We start from the raw sequence: 25,536 nt of genomic DNA, 5'->3' as shown, positions 1-25,536 counted from the left end.
TGTTTTTCTGATAAGGCTATTCTCACAGATTTGAGGTGATAGCTCATCGTGGTTTTGATTTGCATTTTTCCGGTGATGACTGATGCTAAACATTTTTTCATGTACCTGTTGCCCATTCGTTTGTCTTCTTTGGAGAAGTGTCTTTTCAAGCCCTTTGCCCCTTTTAATATTGAGTAGTTTATTTGTTTTGTTTTGTTTTGCCTTTGAGAAGGAGCTCCTTATTTACTTTGGAAATGATCCCTTATCAGATACATGGATTACAAATAATTTCTCCCATTCTGTACATTACTTTTTCACTGCATTCATTGTTTCCTTTGCTGGGGAGAAGCTGCGTGTTTTGATGGTGGTATAGCTTGTCTAATCCCTGTAGGTAACCTTTTCACTCCATTGATTGTTTCCTTTGCTATGGAGAAGCTGTTTGTTTTGATGTGGTATATAGCTTGTCTAATTTCAGGTCTTATGTTTCACTTTTTAATCCATTTTGAGTTGATCTTTTTGTATGGTGTAAGATAAGGTTCCTGTTTCATTCTTTTGCATGTGGATATCCAATTTTCCCAGTATAATTTGTTGAAGAGAATTTCCTGTCCCAACTGTGTGTTCCTGACAGCCTTGACAAAGAAGTTGACTGTATAGGTGTGAGTTTGTTTCTAGTATCTTTATTCTATACTGTTGGTCTATACACCTTTGTACCAGTACTATATTGTTTTGACTGTAGTTTTGTAATGTGTTTTGAAATCAGACAGTATGAAACCTTCAGTTTTTTTTTTTTCTTTTTTTCTCAAGATTGTTTTGGGTATTCAAGGTCCTTTGTGGTTCCATATGAATTTTAGGATTTTTTTTCTATTTATGTAAAAAATATGCCATTGAGGTTTTAAGATGCATTGCATTGAATCTGTAGATTGCTTTGGTTTTATGGACACTTTAACAATATTGTCTTCTAATCCATGAACACAGGATGTCTTTCCATTTTTATGTGTCTTCTTTCATCCCTTTAGGCAATGTTTTGTATTTTTCAGTGTAATAATGCTCCTCTTTTGTTAATTTTATTCTTAAGCATTTTATTCTTTTTTGATGGTATTGTAATTGAGATGGTTTTCTTAACTTCCTTTTCAGATTGGTCATTGTTAATGTATAGATACACAACTGACTTTTCTATGTCTATACATGTTCTCACTTTAAGCATGTTTTGAAACATAGACTATGGAGAAGAACACCAGAAAATTCTAAAGACCAGGTTGGGGAGGTGGGAGGAGATGAGTTATGACAGAAAATTAGTAGAGCTTTGGGAGTCAAACAGGGTAATATAAGCTCGAGTGTCATGGATAATGAGACTCAGGTTCTCAACAGTGGGTTCATCCATCTTCCCGGCATACCTGCCGTTACCTTGTGACAGGTTCAGTGATGTGCAGTGGAAACACAGTGGTAAGAGTCCAAGGGCAGGAAGTAAAACTGAATATCTGACTCTTTCAGAGACCGGAGAGAACTTCCATAGAGCTCAAATACAGAGTGTTAGGTCAAGGCAATAGAAGATTTCAAGAAGAGGGGGTCAACACTGCTGCATTCTGAAGAGATGTTGTTAACTTAAGGGAGCATGGCCCCTGCGTTAGTTACAAGGCAGGCAATGGTGAAATTGACAAAAGCAGTTTCAGTAGATTTATTTTGGGTTAGAAGCCTGTATGAAGGGATGTGACAGGTCAATGAAAGGAGAGGAAATGAGTGGAAAACTGAGCCCCAAACAGATTGAGACCCTTAGTGCCTGGAAGCATAAAGACAATACAGCCCACTGCCTTAAAGGTTATTTTCAAGACAATTATATTTTTAAACATGACCCAAATTTATATGAAATCTGGAGTTGCACAGACATCATCTAATTGCGTAGCTCTGCATGAATATGCTATACTGGACTCCTTGGTATTTTGTGCCTTTGCTTTGCTGATGCCACAGAGCTCAATGGTCAGCATGTATGTGCTGGTCCAGCACTGAAGGGGACTCATTTTAGGGAACCGGACTTTAAAGGAGAGGAATTAGATGGATTTAAAAATGAGTTGGAAAATCAGGGCTGAGGAGTTTGGGGGAAGGAAGGTATTATGGTGTTTTTCACTTGGGGACTGCACTAGAATATTTGAATGTTGAAGCAATGCAATCCATGAAAAGAAAACATTTGGATATGCATATGAGAAGGCGTGACTGATGAAGCAAGTTTGCTAAAAAGTTGGCACGTGTAAAGTAGTGAGAAGACATGAAAAGATGAGGTAGTGGTTTCAAGGCAAATCAACAGAATGCAGCAAAAAGTTGGCACGTGTAAAGTAGTGAGAAGAAATGAAAAGATGAGGTAGTGGTTTCAAGGCAAATCAACAGAAGGCAGCAGTGTAGAGCATCCAGTGGATTAACATGTACGTGTTCCTCTTCAGTTCACACAGGTGTGGTTCATGTAAACTGTGAAACATATGCTTGTGTATTCGTTTATTTTTCCTGAAGCGCATTATGTTTTGAGGATCTTAATCAGAGGAATCTGTTGAATTAGACCTTATGTAGTGTTACCTTAGAAAATTTTAAATAATAGCTAGCAATTTCTAAATGATTCCATGTACTAGGCATTCTGCCAAGTAGTTTACAAGCATGTAAATTTCATTTTCATCGCAGACCTATGGGTTAGCAATTACTATTATTATTGCCAGGGGTCGTGCAGACAGAATATAATCTAGGATTCGATTGTAAAGCTCCTGGTCTTATCCATAATGATGTACTGTTTTCGATCATTTACCCTGTTTGAAGTAAGATTGGACATGCAGAAGCAGTTTCTGTGACTGGTTGTGTTTATCATAGACCCCAGTGCAGCTAGATGGGGCCACAAAGGTAGAGGGTCAATTGGAATTCAAGAAAGGTTTGATCACACATCATCAAAACTCAGTAACTAAGCTGCAGCATTTACTTAAAGGGATGCTTTATAAGCAATGGCTATAGATCAGTTTAAAAGGTGAATTTTTCATGGTAAGTGACAGATATGTAAAATAACAAAGTGATGCCTACCACACACACACACACAAATCTACCGAAACTTGTGAAGAAGTTTCTTTGATATGGGATATGCAAAAAATTCAAAGGCATATATATTCTTTATTTTATTTTTATTGTAGTTGATTTACTGCGTTGGGTCAATTTCTGCTATACAGAATAGTGACCCAATCTCATATATATATATATATATTCTTTTTCTCATACTATCTTGCATCATGTTCTATCTGGAGAGGTTATATATAGTCCCACATGCTATATATAGTAAGACCTCATTAATGGTGTCATATACCTATGACTCAGTGAGTCCTGAGACTGTCTCTGCAGGACCAGTTCTTCTTCTCTTCTGCTTCCCTCTGGTCCACATATCTGATGCTCCCTGCTGTCTTCTCTGTCCACCCCAAAGCCATGTATTCTTGACTCGTATCCCATTGTCGCTTCCAGTCTGTCTGCCACAGGCCCCATACACTCTTCCACAGACATGCCTGCATTTCAATTCAACTTCCAGCCAGGAGGCCTACTCCATATGGTTTTATTTAGACACATAACACTTACGGGAAGGATGGCCTACTGTTTTCATTTTCCAGTTGAGAAAACTGAACCTAGGAGTGGTTTTTTTCCCCAAGGTCCAACTCAGAATAATTAGTGTCGAGGAGGCTTACATTCTTGCGTCCTAATGCCAAATATCATAGCCTTCTATAGTGTAGTATTATGTGGATATAGAATTCTCCCAAGACAATTTGGTAGCACAGTGTAAACTGCCTTGTGGATCTCACTCATTCAGATCATAATTCTTGGGTTTGACAGGTAAAGATGCTGAACTGTGAAGAGTGACAGAAACAGTGTGTGAATATAGGTAAGGGCACAGATGGTTGCTGAAAATTATAAAGTCAAGGTGTCAGGGGTTATGAAGAATCATATACAAGGTGTACACGTCCTGGGTGTTCTCAGGATGATAGAAGCTTATCATAAATATATGGACGTATGACATCCTTGATGTTATTTTTTCCTATCACATTATTATCAAATATTCTTAGTGCTGGTTTATCACTATAATACATGTAGAAAAGTACTACTAATGCAGAACTACTACGACACAATGAAAAATCACCACTATAATAGCAAATTTCTTTAAGAATGAAAAAGGGCCTATTAGAAGCATTTGATTATGTTTTTCTGTTGCTATGTTTTCTATTTCTTACTTTACTTTCTCTATAATTACAAAGAAGAAGCAACTACTCTTGCCGCTTATTTCAGAGGCTAGAAAGGAAAATAAGTGAGCATTTTTTCCTTCTTGCCTCCCATGATTTATTTCATTGTTGTTAAAAGTTTTTTCAAAATTATAGACAATGCAAAAAATGCCAGTTCAAAAGAAACTAACGCACTAATGTTATATAATCTACAAATTTCCTAGTTGATCTCTTTATATTTCTTTAACAAAATCAAATATTTTCTCCTCCCTTCTTATTAGGCATACTACTAATTAGTCACATAGCTCTGCAAAGGTTCAAAGAAAAATATCCCTTCCTGTTGAAGATGCACTCATTATATGGACTACTTGCCTTCTATCTGATGTAGCTATGTAGATAACAAATTTAGAGTCTAAGGCTTCATTTTAAATGTTCAATATTTAGGAATTCTCTTGTGGCACATAGGTTAAGGGGTCTGGCATTGTCAGTGCAGTGTGACCTGGGCTTGAGCTCTGGCCCAGGAATGTCCACATGCTGTGGGCATGACCAAAATTTTAAAACCACTTAAAAATGTTCAATAATTTAATATGTATTTTTTAAAGCAAATGTAAGGCAAGAGAGCCTATTAATATCTTTCTAAAAATGAAAGAGCATAAAATAACAACTCAGTTATTAATTTGTAAACCCTAAGGAAGTTAGTGAACTCTGTGAGATTCAATTTTCCAACAAGGATGGTATAATAATTTTTCCCCCATAAAGCCAAGCTTTTACATAATCTTTGTGATCTTGTTTTAGGCAAAGAGTTCTCAGACATGACACCCAAAGCACAATCCATAAAGAAATAAATGGCAAACTCTTGACTTCAAAATTAAAAGAGTTTGGTAATCCAAAAGACTTCTTTAAGAAATAAGAAAGATAAACAGTAGACTGTGATAAAATATTTGCAAATAATATATCTGACAAATGATTTATATCAGGAGTATCTAAAGAACTCTTACAATTCAACAACCAAAACCCCAAATAAATAACCCAATTTAAAAATTGGAAGAGGCGGGAAATGGGGAATTATTGTTAATGGGTACACGCTTACTTTTGGAGATAATGAAATGCTCTGAAATTAGCTTCTAGTGATGGTTGCACAGATCTATAAATATACTAAAAGCAGAGCTGTACGCTTTTGATGGATGAACTGTACCTCACGTACATAACGTTTCAGAACACCGTTAACAATGGGCAAAATATATGAACAGGCAGTCCCCCAAAGAAGACATGTGGATGACTAATACGCACATAAAAGGACGTTCACCATCAGCAGTCACGAGGACATCGCAGGCAGAAATCGTGGTGAAACAGCACGCCACGTTCACTAAAATGGTCGTCATAAGAAAGATAACACAAGCACTGGCAACCGTGTGGAGAGACTAGAACCCTCAAAGATGACTGGCGAAATGTACAACTGTTCAGCTACTTTGACAAACAGTAGGACATTTTGCAAGAAACTTAAGGATGAATATATCATACAGCCCAGCAACTCCTTTCTAGGTATCCTCCCAAGAGAAATGAAACTGTATGTTAAGATTTGTATGGGAATGCTCATAGCAGCGTTGCTCATAATAGACAGAAAGTGGGAAGACTCAAAATCTCCATGAACTGGTGAATGGATCCGCAGAATGGGTATATACCCATATAGGAGGATATTACCCTGTCATAAAAATGAATCATCACTGATACCTTCTAGAACATGAATGAAACTCCAAGTATTATGATAACTGATTAAGAAAATATGCATAAAAGACTATTTGTTGTATGATTCCATTTATATGAATTGTCTAGAAAAGGCAAATTTATATGAATAGATGATTAGTGGCTGCCTGGGGTTGGAGTGGAAAGAAAGGATGAAGGTAAATGGGCCTGAGGAACCTTTTTTGGGATGATAGAAATATTCAGTGATAGCTGCACAACTGTATAAATTTTGAAAAATAATTGAATTGTACACTGAACATGGGTGACATTTAATGGCATGTAAATGACAACTTCAAAAAGATTTCAAAAAAACAAACAAAGGTAAAAATAAACGAGTTATTTATAGCATTAAGATGTACCAAGAAAATTGCTGTTTCTCTTTCCATATATCCACATTGAATTACGAATCAGATATGTACGTGATAATGTATGTACATAATTATTTACACATAAGATTAAGAGTCTAATATATATATGCCATTACTCTTACATTTCTGTAGGGGTACTGCTGGTTAAGCAATGGGAAATCTCAAGAATAATTGTAAACGAGAGTAGGTTCTTTTTAAGGTAGTGAAATCAGGAGCTCTTGCGATGTAGTTGAGACTGCTTACCAACTTTGCCGTGACTTAATCACTGTTGGTGGAATGATCAATTAACTCCTGGGGGTCCCTTCAGGGTACGAGTTAAGTAGTTACTATGATGAAGAAAAGTCTGTTTATTGAAATGGTTTGGATTATGCTCATTTTTCTTTTATTGTTCATTGCTAATGGTAAGAGGCATACGACATTTGAAAGATATTGCTACTCACAACTGATTTCCTTTTCCTTGAGTTGTGTTTTACTTATGGAAGTAATTCCTGTGAGAGGTTGAGAACAATAGCTAACAGTTGATTTTCTGAGACCTAAGAGACAGTTTAGATCTTTGGGAAGCTTTAGAAGTTATTTGCAAGGTGGGGAAGAAGGATCTGATGATGGGAGAGCCCATCGCGGTAGTCACAGGGAAAATTCAGAGCTACGGGACATGTGCTTTGTGGGTTGGAAGACAGGAGAGGAGGCATATGGTTTAAGATCTCTCACATGAATCCAAAGATACACCGTGGAAGTTCATGGTCCATTGGCGTGCTTCCAGGGTTGAGTACTCCAGATGGTACAGCCCATGCCTCTGCGTATCAGTGCTTCCCTTGATGTCATTTTCCTGGGCTGATGAATTTGCATATCAAGTACATTTGCACTGGTGACTGCTAACATCAAAAATACATATTCCTCCCAAAAGTGGTGTAAAAAGGTGCCTTAACTTCTTAGTCAAAGGGTACTTCATCAAAATGAGGTAGGACATGTATTTTATGATGTTTGCTAGAATTCTGTGAGAATGGAAGAACATTTCCTGAGCTGAAACTATTTGGTATACACTTTTTTTGCCAATGTACGGACATGCTGTATAGTATAAGTAGGAATCGCAGATTCAGCTCAATTGCTGGGATCACCTAACAGGACCCATCAGTCACTATGCTTTAATTGCAGAAGGTAACAGCCACCTAAGGCAGGCATAAATTATGCCCAATTGTTAAGGACAATTATGTCCCTTATCAACTGGTCAGCAGCAAGAGACTGGAATATATGGACCATTAATCTGTGCGTGAGCATCTGTTCCATTGTCCCTTCCAGAGAGAAAGTAAGAGACCTTTTGACCTCCCTTGTCAATCATCAGCCAATTAAAAACAACTTAACTGGCATCTTCTACATTGCAGGTCATTTTTAAAAGGCGATTATTAGCCTAGATAATAGATTTGTATTACTTTTAAAACCAGTCAAGCTTTCAGAGCCTTTTCCCTTCATACATTCTCATATTCTTTAACTGAAGCATTTCAGGGAGAAAGAGGCTCAAAACCACGAGAGTCTTATGTCATCATGACCTTAATTCTTCATTGTCCTGTATTTGCTTCCTTACTTTTGTATTCTGGCCTTGATCATAAGAAAAGAAACTGATCAAATACACAACTAAACAAATCCGTATTTTAAAAATAAGGAACAGTGGAGCAATAGAAGTAGGGGGAAAAAAAAAGGATGAACCAAGGAGATTAATTCATCCTCTGAAGCTCTGTGTTTCTAAGTCTGGTTTTAAAAATTGCTTTTTAGAAAGTTTACCACAAACTTACCTGACTTTAGAGTAGCGAAGGCAAGGATAGAAATGATTCATACTGTCTTTCTGACAAAAACAATCAGATGATAAGAAAAACCACAATTCTTAGTACTGCCACTGGAAAGAAATTCATCATGAAAAGACTGTTGTGTAGGGACGTATGTCATCAGTAGCATTCTTATCCATGATTATGAGAGCAGTATGGTCTTCTTTTTCTTTCTTTTTTAATTTTATTTTTAGTGCTGCATTCATGGCATACGGAGGTTCCCAGGCTAGGGGTTGAATCAGAGGTACAGCTGCCAGCCTACGCCACAGCCATAGCAATGCCAGATCCGAGCCGTGTCTGCAACCTACATCACAGCCCATGGCAACGCCGGATCCTTAACCCACTGAGAGAGGCCAGGGATCGAGCCTGCAACCTCATGGTTCCTAGTTGGATTCATTTCTGCTGCGCCACGATGGGAGCTCCCATCTTTTCATTCCTTTTAACATTACCAGTCAGGGGATGGCATAGTACCAAAAAGGTGCTAGGTAAAATCATTGGTTCTGGGCAACCCTTGGAAGGCAGACTCTGTTTCTCATGAGCTCCAGGGGAAGGGATTGGCAAAAAGAACCTTAGTGTAATGCATGTTGGCTAAGTATTACAAGGAAAATATGAGCTCAGGGAGGGATTGGCTGTTTTATAAGCAGGAGAAGACTAGGTGTCACCTGGACGGGAGCTGAATCCGTGGACTGAATGGCCATTATGCTGACACCCTTGGCGAGAACATGAGTGTTTTTCACTGTTCGTGAGGAAGAGTCAAGTGAGTATTTGGCTAGGACAAATGCAGACTGTGGCAGAAACTGGCAAGACACTCTGCCATCACATTTCCCATTTCTAGACATGTGGAAAGAGTGGCCAATTCCAGTCCCATTGCTGGTAGGTGGGGGCCAGGGGACTAGATCTGGACAGTGGAATGTGACAGGGGGCGATGGACCCTTTTCCTAGGCCTTGGTCTTGAAGTCATTTGTGTGGTCCCATGCAAGCTCTCTTCTTCTCTCCTCTCTCTGGCCCAGGCCCTTAAAGGTGGGCACCCCGTGGAACTTCTGACCGGATATCTGGGAAACCATATGGGAGAGGGTGGCTAGCCAGCCACTGCAAGTCAAGTTGTGATGTGCTCTAGAGGGCATTACCCTGCACAATCCAGTTTCTTGAGAAAATAGCTGTATTATTCATGAAGAAATAAGTGAGGGTCAGAATTTCCCTATCATATTTTATTTTTATTACCAATATTTAGTCTAAGAGTATTTATCACACTTATGTCAGGATAGTGTCATTTCAGACTGACTGAAATTTTTCTTACTTCTATCATCAGAATTTTCTTTCCGTGTTTGAAAGACGGAGTTAAGTGACCTCTGTAAGTCAGAGTTCATGAACTTTTCTGTTGGAATTTTTGCCTTTTAATTTATTATTATTTTTTAATAATTTCTTTTTTTGGAGTTCCCGTCGTGGCGCAGTGGTTAACGAATCCGACTAGGAACCATGAGGTTGCGGGTTCGGTCCCTGCCCTTGCTCAGTGGGTTAACCATCCGGCATTGCCGTGAGCTGTTGTGTAGGTTGCAGACGCGGTTGGGATCTGGCGTTGCTGTGGCTCTGGCGTAGGCTGGCAGCTGTACCTCTGATTCAACCCCTAGCCTGGGAACCTCCATATGCCACAGGAGCAGCCCAAGAAATGGCAAAAAGACACACAAAAAAAAATTTTTTTGGCCATACCTATGTCATGGGAAAGTTCCAGGGCCAGGGATCCAACCTGCACCATAGCTGCGACCCAAGTCACAGCAGTGAAAATGCTGGATCCTTAACCCACTGCTCCCCAGGGAATGCCCTCTTTTATTTTTATTTTTTAGTAGGGAGTGCTTTGGTAGGTTTTTCCATTTATTGTTTGTTTATATGTTTCTGATGGGGTCAACTCTAGTTTTATTATATTATTAAATATTATATTTGTACTTATATTTTCCTAGATAACCCTCCATTGCATTAAAAATTTTAGGTTTATTGGGATTGAAAGTAAGTGTTATGTCATCATATGGCATAAGAATAAATACCTGGCCCTGACTGGGCCTATCTCTACCATTCAGTACTTGTCTCAAGTCGATAGGCTGATAGAAATGACGGAAAAGTTCCGTGTTCTTCATTTTCCTTACTTTTTGTCCAAAGGGCAAACGTATCTATTATGTGTTTGTTATGAGAATTAAGTACATCTACACAACTCAGTAGGAGCTCAATGTGTGTTAAGGAACTACTGTTTCTCAGCATCCCTGGCAGTTTATCTACGTGCAGGATACGTTGTATTCATTGTTCTTTCTCCACTAGACCATTAATAAACAGATGGACTAAAGTTTGAGTCATGTCCCTAGGCCCACATCCCCACCTGTCTCTTCGCTGCCTGTGGCAAGTCGTGGACAGGCGGGAGCGGGGTGTAGAGCACTGGGCTTGCCTGACAGTCCCTGCAAGGGAGTCTGTATTGGTCACCCCTGATCTTTTTATCCTTAAATGGGGAAGGAATGTTCTTTTTGTACAGCAGACCAAAAGAGAAACAGGAGAAGCAAAGATGAACTAAATGTAAGTTGTGAAATCTTTTTTTTTTTTTGCTTTTAGGGCTGCACCTGCGGCATGTGGAAGTTCCCAAGCTAGGGGTTGAATCAGAGCTACAGCTGCCTGCCTCCACCACAGCCAGAGCAACACCAGATCCGAGCCACATCTGTGACCTACCCAACAGCTCACGGCAACACTGGATCCTTAGCCCACTGAACAGAACCAGGGATTGAACCCACATCCTTACAGGTAACTAGCTGGATTCATTACTGCTGAGCCACGATGGGAATTCTAAATTTTGGAATCTTAATAACATAAATTTTTAAGGTACATTGTAGAGAATGGATTATTAGAAGGAAAAGAGCATAAATAGTAAGGTCTAGGGTGAAAGGTTTAGGTTATTTACATTAAAAAGTAGCATTTAGGAGTTCTTGCTATGGCGCAGTGGGTTAAGGGCCCCGCATTGCTGCAGCCGTGGTGTATGTCATGGCTGCAGCTTGGATTTGATCCCTGGCCTGGGAACTTCCATATGCCATGGGTATGGCTGAAAAAGAAAGAAAGAAAAAAAACACAAAAACAAACATAGTGCATTAACAGTCTTTGCTGTAAAACTTAAAAATGAAGATCACTGACTTGTCTTAGTTGGTCAGGATACACAAAACAAAGACAGGATTTTAAGAGGCAAGAGGTTTTTTTTATAAAGATTAGGAAAACCAACTCTCTGTATGGGTAAAACAAAAAAATAAGCATTAATTGAACATTTCCAGCCCTGCCATTTGTTAACTATATAACCTTAAGCAAATTCTCTCATACCTCTGAGCCTCCATCTCGTCGTTAGTAAAACTGGACAAATAATCACTTTTAATGGGATTTTGAGTCACTGTATAAAAAGTACTACAAGTAGCACTGAGATGAGTCTAGGAACTTAATACATGTCAGTCCTCTTTCTCTTTCTTTATTATTCCTATCGTTTATAGATAGACTCAAGGCGAGGGTAATAAAGAAATCTTAGCTGTGCTGTGTATTGTAGTAATGGGTAAGGAGTAATATAAATAGTAAGCTATTAATGGAATTTTGATGCAAACTGAAATGGAGGTCATGCCATAAACACTGAGCAGGAGATACTATAAAAAATTACTGTAGAGTTACAGGCAGGATTTTAGTTTACATTTTTTAGATTCAGAATATATGATTATGCACAAGACTATCAGTGTCTGAAAGTAAAAAAATATATATATATATCAGTTGAGGTATCTTTTCCATAAAGAAGCAAAATGTACTGATAGAATATATAGAATTTTTTCTTTAGGGAGCACTCTGTTCTTTTGTTGTTCTGTGAACAGAAAAAAAATTGTGTTATTTTGGAATGGAATCTTCCAAATCACAGCTCTTTTTAATATATAATTTCTAGAACTATGGTATAGAAAATATATGCATATTTATAAGATTACGAGTAAACATCTAAATGAAAGGAAAATAATTATCAAATCTATTTTATGACATCTCAGGAAGAGCCTATGTACTCATTCTCATGGTTGTTTTTTTTTTTTTGAGTGAAACTCTTTAAGCTTTTCCATTCATTAATAATAAATGGAACATCTTAGAATTAATTTTGTGTGACCACAACGTTCACCAACAAAACAGTACAAAAAAAGCACACATGTTAAGAGCTCTCTTATTTCAGATTGATGATTCTCCAGTAGTAATATTTTATCCATCAATTATTTAATTCCTCAGCAAAGAATTAAAACGAGACTTATGATCCATAGGGCAATATCATGTTTTGTGTGATGCACTAAAGGAGTGTTTACGGGTCTTACATATATAGTATGTACTTACATATATAGTAAGTCATTATATAATTATGATCGCTTAGATCCTTGTATGCCAAATCCAACATGTGGTTTGTCACAGGATCTATCTTCATTAAATGCCTTTCATCTTAAATATGGGTCCAGTTTCTTTGTGGGTGTAATAATTATAGTTTGTATCTTGTACCATGTGAATATTAAATTTTAGAGATTCTGGATTGTTTTATTCCTCTATAAATTGTAGCAGATTGTAATAAATATAAGAAATTGTTCATGTTAAGGGGGTATGTTAGGCATTTTCTTTTACTATGTCTTTGAAATCTAGCACGTATATTACACCTGCAGCACATATGAATTTGGACCAGCCACATTTCAAGTCCTCAGTAGCCACATGTGGCTACCATATTGATGCACAAAAGTATCTGTAGTGATCTCCGTTAAACTTGTCACAAGCAAGTAAATTTGAACTTTTTGCCAAAATTAAAGAGCAGATAAGACCGATTAACCTATGATTTTGAAGGATTTATCTTTGTCCATCAGACTTTGTGAACTGTTGCTTTTGCAATCAGATTTGCAGATTAATTTGTTAGCCTACAAAGAGAGGTAGGTTTTACAGGCTGGTGTTTCATTGGGATTGACCAGTAGGCAACTAAAAGAAAATTGGCAAAGTTAATGAGATAGGAACCTCAAACCACATGGAGGCAATTGTTGCTGCAGGTTAGAGCAATAGCAGTTCCAGTAGTTCCAATAGCAGTTTTAGCAACTGAAACAGAAAATAACTGGACAGAAAGAGTAGCTAGTGTTTCACCACAGCGTTGAGAATATTATCTAGAAGGATTCAGTATTGGTGAGCAAATCATACGTGTCTTTTCTTTTTTCATATGCCTAAATGCTCCTTTTCTCATTCTTTGGTTTTCAGAGGGAAAAAATATTTTAATTGGAGATAAACAGAAAATACAATTAAGTAGAGTCTTTAAAATGATGATCATTTAAACTGTCTTTTGGGATTAGAATTTTGAGTCTTACTCTTACATTTTTAATAGAACTATTTTCCTCTTAAGACTGTTGTCTATGCTATCTCTTGTTTGTCTCTTATTATTTGAGATGCGATCACAGTAAGTGCTATTAGCCATATTTCTATTCCCATGTACTAATCAAGGTATACAACTCAGGATAATTGACTTGGATTTTGTTCTATTCCTCCTCCTAGTTAATTAAATATATAGTTATCACAGCTAGGTAAAAGAAGTAAAATGCCCTCATTAAAGGAATTATTTTGAATATTAAGACTCGGTACTTGAGTTTCAGAATCAGGATTTGGAGAACTCAAAGTTATGATAAATTTCCTTAAAATCAACTTACATTCTTATAATTAAAATATGCTGGTTCCCTAGTCTCACAGTATTGAAGGTCAGTATGTGAGATAAATCATGGGCATAGAATGGCTTATCTCTCCCATGTTATTTTCTGAAAACACAGAAAAGTGCATGTTTCTAGGTAGTGTCAGGAGGGAACAGAGATAATTGCCTTGAGAATTTGAATGAAAGGTCAGTTTCATAGGGCAGAGAAAGACCAGCACTTTTCTATATGGCATTGTAAGTCCCAACAAGGATAATAGGTGAAAATAAATGCTATCATGATTCTCATGGTAAAATCATGAAAGTGATGTTATTTAACGCATTTCAAATAAAATAAAAACATGGAAGCAGTTTGGAGATCAGCGTTGTAGACTAGGTGAAAGGTTTTTAAAAATGCTAATCCTCTCTCTTTCAGAAGATTCATAAACATGTAAAATATACTATGCAACCGAAAAGGAGCTTTATCTACAAAACTGGAGGTACTGTTTCTTTCACTGTTGCAAATCTCTTACTATGGTTACAAAATTATACCTGATCATGGTATGGACTGGCCTGATGAGAAAAAAAATGTATGTTTAATTTTTCCTCCTTTTAATATCAACCTTTTTACTTTGAGGTAATTTTAGATTTGTATGTAGTTGCAAGAAAGAGATTAAGTAAACCAGCTATAATGGAAAAAAAAATCATTATAAAAAAAATAGCATTATGTGACCCTGTCTAGTCTTTGCCCTGTTTTGCCAGTGGCACTATCTTGCAAGATGGTAGTACAATATTATAACCAGAATAATTACATTGAGACAATCCACTGTTATTCAGATTTTCCCATTTTTACATGTTCAGTTGTCCTTGTCTGTAGGGTATTGGTTCCAGGGCGCACTATGGTTACCAAAATCTGGGATTTTTTCAAGTCCTATAGTCAGCCCTCTGTATCTGAGGAAGTTTTGCCTCTTCTGATTCAACCCATTGCTGATCGTGTAATACATACTGTATTTATTGAAAATAATCAAAGTATAAGTGGACCATGCAGTTCAAACCCATGTTGTTCACGGGTCAACAGTATTTCGGTATGTGTGTGTGTGTGTGTGTGTGTGTTTTAAGCAATTTTATCACATGTCCAGGTTGATGTATCCACCACTGCATTCACAATACAGAACAGTCTTGTTACCACAAAGATCGCTCGTATTACCTTTTGTTACTATGTCTGCTTGCCTTGCTCCCACCCCCTGCTCCCATCCCTAACCCCAGACAATCCCTAATCTCTTCTCCAGCTCTATGCTTTTGTTATTTCCAGATTATATAAATGGAATTACACAATATGTAACCTTTTGGACTGACTTCTTTTCACTCAGCTCATTTCCCTTGACAACATTTCCAAGTGGTTCTGAGTATCAAATGTTCGTTCTTTTTTGTGGCTGGGTGGTATTCCACAGTGTGACTGTGCAGACAATGTGTTTAACCATTCATCCGTCAAAATACAGGTGGTTTGTTTTCACTCTTTGTCTTTTGAAAACAAAGATGCCAAGAACATTCATCTACATGGCTTTATGTGTTCTTTATCTTTTCCAGAAATGTATGTGTGAATTCTATAGACTTTGCGATACAGACTTTCAAGAGTTTACTTTGTTTAAAATTGTCAATGAAACAAGATAGACAAACACGATAATTTTTTTTCAAAGATACTTTACAAAGCGTGTTTTGGAACTGTCATCTAAAAGTAGTTTTTAGACTTGTCTATAAAATGAATGCGAGCATATTTGAGATCAGAACTTTCTTGAAAGAGAAGAGGAGGGATTGTGGCACATCGTTCTCCTTGAATCAGCTTCAAGTGAAATTCCAGTGAGCTCTCACAGAGCACCCTGGGCGCTCTCTCTGAGCATCTGCACCCGGGAGGATGAAGGCAGCAGGGGTCGAGCCTCTGGCACCCTTACAGTGTTTAATCCTTCCTTTTTCCTAAGAGAAAGTGAAAGAAGACTTGGCGTAGGGCTGAATATTAAATGGATCCATGTCTCTCTACCTTCCCTGTGGCAGGAAACAGCAAGTGTTGGAGAGGATGGTCCCTACTTTTCGGTGATCTCATAACACCAGATATTTCAGTGCGGGATGAATGCCAGTTTGGATTCCTTTAGAATTGCTTCACAGTGGTCTTGAATCCTAGGCATCTTCTGAGGAGCCTGTTGCTGTTTGTTCAGCTGAGGGCAAAGACCTTGCCGAGGCAAAAGCTTTAGTGCTCTTTACCAGAGACTCACAGTAGCAGGGACCTTTTTAGAACTTGGAGTAAAAAGAGTGAGAGGTTTTCACAGTACACTTTGTCTCCTTAAGAAAGTGAGGGACTCTGCAAACTCCCTGTTTAAGATAAAAGTATATTGCTTTCCTCAAAAAAATAATACCCTGAAAACACAACAAAACAAAAGCCCAGAGGTGGGGCATGTTTTGAAAAGAGAGCAAAGTTTAAAAAACCCCCACAAATTCTGTACAATACCCACTTGCCTTCTAGTATAGCTCTCTTTCTACAGATCCGTCAAAGGTTTAAGTATCTCACTGAACTATAAAGCAGAACTCATGATAATAAATCTCATCGCCAACAGTGGGATTAGTCATCATCCTTGGCTCATTCAGTTTTTCAAGAGGAAGCAATTCCTTGGCTCATGACCCGTCTGTGTGTTCAGAGAGGAGGCTGCACGGCGCCCTTCAGAAGTAGGGACTGTTGGGTTTTTGTGTTAAGGTCATTTAAGTCACAAAAAACAGCTATTTCTCTCTTTCTGCAAATTAAACACACTCCCCGTCGTGTTGTAATGGATTTCAGTCCTTTGTAATTAAAGATCCAACTGTTCACCTCCTGAAACCACGAGCTTTTTACCACATTGTTGCTTCATTTATCTCTGGGGAAAGACACCGATCCACCCATTTGCTGCTGGAGTGACGCAGCATTCTCAGGACTGCTGGCAGTAACACAGCAATAAAAGGGAACAGTCGACATTTTGGAGGAGAACCATTACCTTAAGTCTCTAATGAGTTTTGTTTTTCAAGAGCTTTTCAGTAAAAAAAGATTTACAGCAGAGGAAATCTCAGAGTAAGATGACTGGCTTTTCAGAGTCTAAGCACTGCTCTGCGATTAAAATACTTCCTCTCAAGTTCTTCAGCTAGACTTTAGGTCTCATTTTCCTCATATTTCCTTTCATCTTTCAGAGCAGCATTTCATTTCTTGCTTATTTTCCTCTCTTTCACTTCTAACTCATTCCGTGTTTCCGCATCATCCATGACAAATTCTTCTTTGACGGAGTCCTATTCTGGGTTCCTCTGAAAGCCGAGCCTGGGGCAGAGGGTGGGTGAGCTCTTTCCCAGGGAAGCCTGGATGAGTGAGAGGGAGGGAGGCAAAAAGGAGAAGGATGTGTTTTCATACTGATGTTACTAAGTTTGTTGAGTGTGGCTGGTTGCCAGATCCCTGGGAACAAGCCTCCAAGAAGCTGAAGATATTGCCTTATAGTCAACTTTAAGCGGAAGGGACTGCATCCCGTTTCCATTGGAAGGTTCACCCTCCTCTGGGGTCCTGCATCTCTGGAGATGCATGTATGGACACCTGTATCCTCTTGCTTCTCCTGGAGAACAGGAGTAGAGGTGCTGTCAAGGGGGATGTTTGTGGGTCAGGGCACAGGCAGAGCTGGTAGTGACAGCAGCTGTTGGAACAGAAGACGATTGAAGCCTATCCTGCATGTCCTGCACATGGCTATTACTTCCTGTGGGTCCATTCAGAAGCACAGGTGAAACTAGTCCCTGGAATTGAGGGGGATTCAAAATCATCTTGGAATTATGTTCTTATTATTTCAAGGGTTGATTCATTCGGTCCTCTTGTAGCAACTAGAGAACAGGGATCATGCATGATTCATTCTGCATGTTCAAAATGAACCCTAACATTGGCCACAAAGCAGATGCTCAATACACTTTTTACTAATAATGAATATTTATGGATAAGTTGCATTTTGGAACCCTCTGATTTGCAAATTTCGTCATGAGAAGAATAACTTCAGTGTACTTTCACGGCACCGATGGATAAGATATGACCAATCAGACGTGGAAGTTCAGTCTCTGACACAGCAGGGTCATTGAAGAGATCTGCTCTTAATAATTGTCAGCACAGCTCAGGAGTCTCTGGAGACTCTCGTGTATCCATTTTCCTTTCTGTTAAAGTAGTTGATTTCCAATGTTGTACCAGTTTCTGCTGTACAGCGAAGTGACCCAGTCCATGTGTCCATTTTCATTTGACAGGTCTGGTCTTTTCAAGTCTCAAAGTCCTGGACACACAGAGATGTTAGTCAGTACACATGAGCCTGAGGGCATTTCTTATGGCTCAGGTAGTAGCCACTCATTTGTATTAATGCTAGCTCAGGAAATTTTAGCTAAATTGTTTTGTTGGGAACACTAAACTAGACAAACAGGTTAAAACATACCCAAATAAGTTTGTAAAAGCAATATTACATTGGATCGTGTTTATGTGGCTTTCTTTTGGTTTTTGCTGAGAACTTTTTTTAAGGTGAGGTGAACTAAGGATAGACTGAATCTTAGGACATATTAAGCCATTAGATTTTTAAGAATAATCAAAATGTTATTGTTACAGGAATATTAATTTACATTCTAGACTAAGGGGCAACCGAATGGTTTGCATCGTCTTTCAATAAAATTCAAGCAGCTGTTATTTTCAAAGCTGTTAATAGGCTCTTCAGTTAGATATTTTATGTCCCATAAAATTTTTCTTTTGCAAAACACATCTCACGCTCATCAAAAGAGATACAAGGATTTTGAAGTCATATTCTTTGAATAAGGTTTAAGATGGATGACTACTTGATTTGTCTAGTAGCAGATATGAAAACAAACAAAATTATACTCCCACATTTTTATTTAAAAACTTAATTGTCCATAAAATCTGCTGAATCCACTCAGTTTGATAGGAGGATTTCCTTCCTTCCTTCCTTCCTTCCTTCCTTCCTTCCTTCCTTCCTTCCTTCCTTCCTTCCTTCCTTCCTTCCCTTCTTTCTTTTCTTTGTTTCTCTCTTTCCCTTTCTTTCTTTGTTTCTTTGTTTCTTTCTTTCTCTCTCAATTTACTGTTTATAAAATAATGAAAGTGTGCCATGCATTTTGATGCAACATTAGCACCCAGAATGAGAAACGTTAGGAATTAAAGTGTCCATTTCCTTGTCCCAGTATCCACACATCCTTAGTCAAGAGATGGCAGTTTCTCTTGCATGCTCTATTGATCTATAGGTCTATAGATATACATTTTTCTTGACTTGGATTTTGCTGTGTACCTTTTAAATTTGCTTTCTCCTGGATTTTCTTCATGAACATGTCTTCCCCTGAAGTCAGCCTATTTCAATACCCAAGCAAATGTTCAGCTTACTGTAGAGTCTCAAAAATAATTTCCCATATAAATCATTCAATATCGTATTATTTATGGGTTACCCACATTTGATCATAGACAAGTCAATGTTCTGAAAGAAATCTTCCAGACCTCCAAGGTGAAAAACACATGTTATAAGAAACTGTGCCCAAATTCCAGAGAGTGAAATCAACACCCCTTATTTATATATTTATCACTGTTTCTTGCTATCAGAAGTGGCATCAGATAATTCCTCTAGAATCTTCCTGGTTTTTGTGTGATCTGCTGCTCTGCCTGGCACATTAGTTGGAACATGGACATAGGAAAACCTTTCTTCCTAAGTCTACCTAAATCACCTGGAGATAAAAGGAGCTCTCGATGTCTCAAGTCATGCTAGCAGTCTGATGCCATCTCTTGTATTACAGAAGTAGAGGAAAGTATAGATGTTGTTAAAAAAAAATCCAAATGGGTAAATTTGAAAATCAAATTCATTTTTCTCAGTGATTCACAAATCAGATGGCATCCCATCCAGCGAAGAGAAGGGTGCTCCGAGGAGTTGGTGGTTATAGGAAAAGGTTGGAGCAAGGAAGTTCCTAGCAAAAGAAAGGAAAGAATTGTTTCAGGCCAGGGAAAGTTAAGGGTCTCTCCACTGGATCACCTCGTGTGTGTGTGTGTGTGTGTGTGTGTGTGTGTGTGTAATGGTGTGTAATGGTTTGGGAGGCCCGTGACTCAGATTACCTCATTGGTGCTGACTAGAAGATTCCAGACTGGCTGGTTACGATTGCCGACTGGAGGAAGGTCAAACTGCAGTTGGGTCAGGTATTCAGTCTAGCTTTGGTACCACGGGCTTTGGCATGAGTGATGCTATTTGGGGCCTGTGGTTTCTCTATAACAAGGTTAAAATTTGGGGCTCCAGATATAGGTTGCCACCAGTCAGATCTGTCCTCCACCATTCACTAGCTGTGTGACCTCAGGCAGGTGACATAACACTCCATAACTCAGTTTTCTCACCTATATAATGGTCGTTAAAAAAAAAAATTCTAAGCCCATAGGCTGTCATGAGGCTTAAGTGATATAACACCTACAGGGTGCCCAGGACATTGTGGTGCATAAAGGCCTCAAGGGCAAGCTATGATATTTTCTCTTCGGCTCTGCCCTGCTTGGGGTTCCCAACATCTCCTTTCATGCTTGAGTTTCCTCCTTTGTAAAAATGCCCTGCTTTACAAAACCACCCTGTCTCCACGGCTTTGGGTGTGTACAGTAGTTCCTCCCTTACCTGGGATTTCACTTTTTACGGTTTCAGTTACCTGTGCTCAGCTACAGTCTGGAACTCTTAAATGGAAAATTCCAGGAGAATGGAAAATTCCAATTAAAAAACTTGTAATTTTTAAATTGTGAATATTCTGAGTCCTGTGATGCAATTTTGTGCCACCTGGGATGGGAATCCTCCTTTTGTCCAGCGCTTTCCTTAGCCTTAGTTACTACTTGGTTATCAGGTTGACTGTCAAGGTATCACAGTGCTTGTGTTTGAATAACTCGTATTCTACTTCGTAATGGCCCCACTGTGCAGGCAGAATGATCCTGGCTATCTGGATATGCCAGAGAAGAAGCTGTGAAGTGCTTCTTTGAGCGAAAAGTTGAAAGTTCTTGACTTAATAAGGAAAGAAAAAAGAAAAAAATCCTATGCTGAGGTTGATAAGATGTATGGTGAGAATATATCTATCTGTGAAATTGTCACAAAGGGAAAAGAAATTCATGCCAGTTTTGCTGTCACGCCTCAAACTGCAAAAGTTAAGCCACAGTCTGTGGTAAGTGCTTAGTTAAGACGGAAAAGGTATTACATCTGTACAATAAGATATTTTGAGAGAGCATGCTAGAGAGAGACCAATTTTTATGATTTTTATTATTGTGTGTGGTTATAACTATTCTGTTATTAGTTAATGTTGTTAATCTCTTGCTGTGCCTTATTTATAAATCAGACTGTATCTGAGATGTGTGTGGATAGGAAAAAATCTAGCATAAGTGGGAGTTGGTATTGTCTTTGGATTTAGGCATCCTACGAGGGTCTAGGAGCACTATTCTCTGCAGATAAGAGGGGCTGGCATATTTTCTTTTTGTTCTTCTCTATCAACTCTCCCTTTCATATGTTAACAGCCTACAGAGCACCTTTTTCTTGTGTAAAGGCTGATAGAAATGTAAATAGTTCAGCTTTCTGAGGCGGGAAGGAGGCCACAAATGGGAAGAGGAAATAGGTTGCCTTCTGTGCTCCTTCCCTGCAGATAACCTCACCATCTTGAACCCTCAGAGAGCTCAGCAAGAGAATCTATGGCCTGGGGAAGTGGCCAGAGCATTTTGTACCATTATGCAGCAGAGAGTCTTGGAAACAATGCACTATTTCTAGTAAATGCTGCCTTCTTCGTGTGTAGGGGGCAGGCTCTGTAGAGTCCTGTGAAAACAAAGCATCATTTGCCTGGATGCAGAATGCTTCAGTCTGTTCTTTCAACACATCCCCTTTGCAATTCCCTTTTCAGTTTATTACACCAGGGATAAAACACACTTGTGTGTTAGGGCGGCTCCAGTGCATAGGTTCTTGCTCCGCTGTCTTTGTTCCTGGGCCAGGGAACCTCTGTGTCAATGACAGGAGCACAGGGACTCATGAGAATCCTTCAGGGGGCAAATGGTAAAATTCCCAAGATCCACATCCTGAAAGCAATGAAACAGTGAATGGTTTTTGTGTCCTAGGTTGACACACACAATACATTCACAGCCCATGTCTGTTCTCGAATGGCGATGCTTTTCCCCTGAGAAATCCCCCCTTTCCTCTGAATCGCACATCAAGGATGGTGACAGGCGCAGACACTGAGGATGAGGGATGTATCCTATGGTGCTGTCACAGGTAGCATTCTGGTCCAAAATATGTTTTCTGGGTCAGTGTTGAGGCCGTGAGGACCTCAGTACTATCAGATTTTTAGCACAGGGCACACGAGAATCATATTTTCATGACCTTTCTGGATTTAATGCAATCATTTATTTTAGTCCCCCCAAAGGAAGCAACAAGCAATACATTATCATCTTCAGTTGGGATTCAAAAGATTAACTGTTTGAAATCCAGAAACCAGCACTTGCTGCTGCTAGTTGGAGGCATTATACCAGGTTGGTGGTCAGAGCATCTATTACCTTTTGTTACAGATCATAAAACGGGCCTGAGTGCCTTACATCCACAACATACAGTGGCTGGAATGCGTGGAGGAAATAAAAATAGCACCTGACAATTCCATACTTCAGCGATAACCTCTGATTTAAACGCTTGGCTCAGATGTTTGTCAGAACTAAGACGTGTGTTTTCTGATTGCTCAGTGTATGCATGGGAACACGTGAGGACACACACACACACACACACACACACATACACACTCTTTCTCTCCAAAATTTCTCTTTCATTTTATTATAGTTACTGCTTTGTTTTCATTGTATTGTCTTCCAATCAAAACTATGCAGAATAAATAAGACTAAAGAAGTATTGTGATAAATAAGGAAGCTAAGTGTTGATGTCATTTGCACAAATTCCTTTTTTTAATTAAAGTATAGTTGATTTACAATGTTGTGCCAATTTCTGCTATACAGCAGTGACCTGGTCATATATATATATGACTGATATAAAAATATACACACACACATTCTTTTTCTCGTGCTGTCATCTACAGTTTGTATCTACCAACCCCAAACTCCCCATCCATCCCACTCCCTCCCCCTCCCCCTCTGCAACCACTAGTCTGTTCTCCAAGTCTGTGAATCTGTTTCTGTTCTGTAGATAGATTCATTTTGCACAGTTTTTTTCTTTTTTTAAGTTTTACTGACGTTAATTTACAAGTTTGTGGTAATTTCTGCCATACAACCAAGTGACCCAGTCCTACATATACATCATATCCATTCTCTCGCAGATTCTTTTCCCACAGAGATTATCAGAGGATACTGGGTAGAGTTCTCTATGCTCTACAGCAGGTTCCCATTGGCCAATCATTCCACATACCTCGATGTGCATATGCCAATCCCAAACCCCCAGTTCATCCCTCCTACCATCCCACCTGACCCTTTGGTAACCATAGGTATTTCAAAGTCAGTGAGTCTGTTTCTTTTATGCAAATAAATTCATTTTTATCCTTTTTTTTTCTTTTAGATTCCACATGTATGTGAGATTGTATGATGTTTGTCTTTCACTCTCTTTCTAATTTCACTTGGTATGATGGTTTCTAGGTCCATCCATGTTGCTGCAAATGACAATATTTCATCCTTTTTTATGGCTCAGTAATATTCCATTGTATACATGGAATCTTCTTTATCCATTCTTCTGTTGATAGACATTTAGGTTGTTTCCACGTCTTGGCTATTGTAATTAGTGCTGCAGTGGACGTTGGAGTGCATGTATCTTTTCAAATTATGGTTTTCTCTGGATAGATGCCCAAGAGTGGGATTGCTGGATCGTATGGTAGTTCTATTTTTTAGGTTTTTGAGGCACCTCCATACTGTTTTCCATAGTGGCTGCACCAATGTACATTCCCACCAACAGTGTAAGAAGATTCCCTTTTCTCTACACTGTTTCCAGCATTTATTATTTGTAGGCTTTTTGATGATAGCCATTCCGGTGGATATAAGGTGGTACCTCATAGTAGTTTTAATTTGCATTTTGCTGATAATTAGTGATATTGAGGAGCTTTTCTTGTGTTTTTTGGCCAGCTGTATATCTTCTTTGGAGAAAAGTCTATTTAGATCTTCTGCCCATTTTTTTTTTTATTGGGTTGTTTGTTATTTTTGATATTGAGCTGTGGGCAGGTGGTGTTTGTATATTTTGAAGACTAATCCCTTGTCGGTTTCTTCATTTGTAAATATTTTCTTCCATTCTGTGGGTTGTCTTTTTGTTTTGTTTATGGTTTCCTTTGCTGCATAAAAACTTTTAAGTTTAATTAGGTCCCAGTTGTTTATGTTTTATTGTTATTACTCTAGGAGGTGGATCTGAGAAAATATGGCTGCAGTTTATGTTAGAGAGTGCTGGCCTATGCTTTCTTCTGAAAGTCTTACAGTATCTGGTCTTACATTTTGGCTTTGTATATGGTGTTAAAAGAATGGTCTAACTTCATTCTTCTGCATGTAGCTGTCCAGTTTTCCCAGCACCACTATTGAAGAGACTGTCTTTTCTCCATTATATATGCTTGCCTCCTTTGTCATAGATTAATTAACCATAGGTGTTTGGGTTTATTTTTAGGTTTTCTGTTGTGTTACATCGATCTATATTTCTGTTTTTTTGCCAGTGCCATATTGTTTTGATGACTGTAGCTTTGTAGTATAGTTTGAAGTCAGGGAGTCTGATTCCTCCAGCTCTGCTTTTCTTTCTCAGGATTGCTTTGGCTAGTCAGGTCTTTTGTGTTTCCATACAAATTTAAACATGTTTTTATCTAGTTCTGTGAAAAATGCCATTGGTAATTTGATAGGGATTGCACTGAATCTGTAGATTGTCTTGGGTAGGATACTCATTTTGATGAGATTGATTCTTCCAGTCCAAAAGCATGGTATATCTTTCCATCTGTTTGTATCATCTTTGATTTCTTTCATTAGCATCGTATAGTTTTCACAATATGGGTCTTTTGTCTCTTTAGGTAGGTTTATTCCTAGGTATTTTATTCTTTTTGATGCTACTGTAAATGAATTGTTTCCTTAATCTCTCTGTCTGATCTTTCATTGTTAGTATATAGAAATGCAATCGATTTTGTGTATTAATTCTGTATCCTGAAACTTTACCAAATTCATTGATGAGCTCTAACAGTTTTCTGGTAATGTCTTTAGGATTTTCTAGGTACAGTATTGTGTCATCTCTAAACAATGATAGTTTTACTTCTTCCTTTCCAATTTGGATTCCATTTATTTCTTTTCCTTCTCTGATTGCTGTGGCTAGGAATTCCAAAACTATGTTTAATAGAAGTGGAGAGAGTGGACATCCTTGTCTTGCTCCTGATTTTAGTGGAAGTGCTTTCAGCTTTTTACTGTTGAGAATGATGTTAGCTGTGGTTTTGTCATATATGGCCTTTATGGCCTTTATTATGTTGAGGTAGGTTTCCACCATGCCCACTTTCTGGGCTTTTCCTTTTTTTTCAGAAATGGATGTTGGATTTTGTCAAAACTTTTTCTGAATCTATTGAGAGGATCATATGGTTTTTATTCTTCAGTTTGTTAATGTGGTCTATTACACTGATTGATTTGCAGATATTGAAAAATCCTTGCATCCCTGGGATAAATCCCACTTGATCATAGTATATGATCCTTTTAATGTATTGCTGGATTT

Source organism: Phacochoerus africanus, chromosome 8 (assembly GCF_016906955.1).
Source record: "Phacochoerus africanus isolate WHEZ1 chromosome 8, ROS_Pafr_v1, whole genome shotgun sequence".
Classification (NCBI taxonomy): Eukaryota; Metazoa; Chordata; class Mammalia; order Artiodactyla; family Suidae; genus Phacochoerus; species Phacochoerus africanus.
The sequence above is the reverse complement of the archived record's forward strand: the minus strand, read 5'-3'. Positions refer to the sequence as shown.